We start from the raw sequence: 1,403 nt of genomic DNA on the forward strand, positions 1-1,403 counted from the left end.
GACGCGGAAGCCGCCCTGGCTGTGCCAGGATTGGACGGTTCTCCCCGAGTGCTCTCCACTGCACAGGGCTGCAGACCCGCCCCGCAGGCTGAGCCCACAGACCTTCTTTCTGAGTGACAGTAGATGACGTCCAACCTAGGAATCAGTGAGGCCAGAATGACAGGTTCCTGGCGGCAGTTTCCTCCTGAAGTCTGTGAATTGAACAAGAGGGCCTCAGGCTACAGCTAATCCTAGGCGAATTTTCCTCTTAAAAGAGTGATCTACTTTTGTATAACCCTGAGGGTCTCCTTCCATTTCCATGCAAAGTACATACAAGAGGAAGTGAGGGGAAAGGGAAAAATAATACAAGGGGGAGAAATGAATGACAGTAGAGGGGGTAGAGAGAGAAGAGGGGAGGGGAGGAGGGATAGTAGAGGATAGGAAAGGCAGCAGAACACAACAGACACTAGTATGGCAATATGTAAATCAATGGATGTGTAACTGATGTAATTCTGCAATCTGTATATGGGATAAAAATGGGAGTTCATAACCCACTTGAATCAAAGTGTGAAATATGATATATCAAGAAATTTGTAATGTTTTGAACAACCAACAATAAAAAATTTAAAAAAAAAAAGAGTGATCTAGCAGCGCCAGAGGTCGTGTGCGATGAACCTCGCATACAAGGTGACTTCACCTTATGAATCATATGTCTGCATTGTATTCACTGGAAATAATATAATAATATAATGACAATCACTTTGCAATTTCACTTAACTTTCCTGCTCTCTCGCCCTGTGAGTCTGCAGATTGGCCTGGGAAGCAATCCCCTAAGGCAGCAATGGCCAATGAAAATCCTATGTGAATCACAAGGGTCATTTAAAATTTCCTAATATTCACATTAAAAAATTAAAACAGGTGAAATTGATTGTAACGACATAAACCAATATATCCTGAATATTATCCAGATTATTATCGTTGTGCTAATGTAACCCCAAAAGAATGGTAGCAGGATTTCTTCTTCTTTTTTTTTTTTTTCTTTCAGAGAGCTCATTATGGTTTGAAGCTTCATCTTTCTTGTAAATGCCAGGTTTGCAGACTGTTGTAACAGGCTCTGTCTCAAGAGAGCTTGCTGTAAAAATGTTATTATTTGTTTTCCTTGGAAAAACCTGCCTGTCCCAAAAATTTGGGACAAAGACTCTCTGCTATGTAACCACCCACTGTTATGTAAACACCCACTGAAGATGAATCTCAAAGGATTTATCAACCCTGGATCAGAGATTATCCAGCCTTAGTTCCTCTGGACCACTAAAGCTAATCAATCTGAGGTGTGCAAATTCCTTGAGACTCAGGCCTCATCTGTCCTGCATCAGTGTGACCCATATGAAATCATCAATGAAGCATATGTAGATTAGGAAGTATAT

Source organism: Marmota flaviventris, chromosome 14 (assembly GCF_047511675.1).
Source record: "Marmota flaviventris isolate mMarFla1 chromosome 14, mMarFla1.hap1, whole genome shotgun sequence".
Classification (NCBI taxonomy): domain Eukaryota; kingdom Metazoa; phylum Chordata; class Mammalia; order Rodentia; family Sciuridae; genus Marmota; species Marmota flaviventris.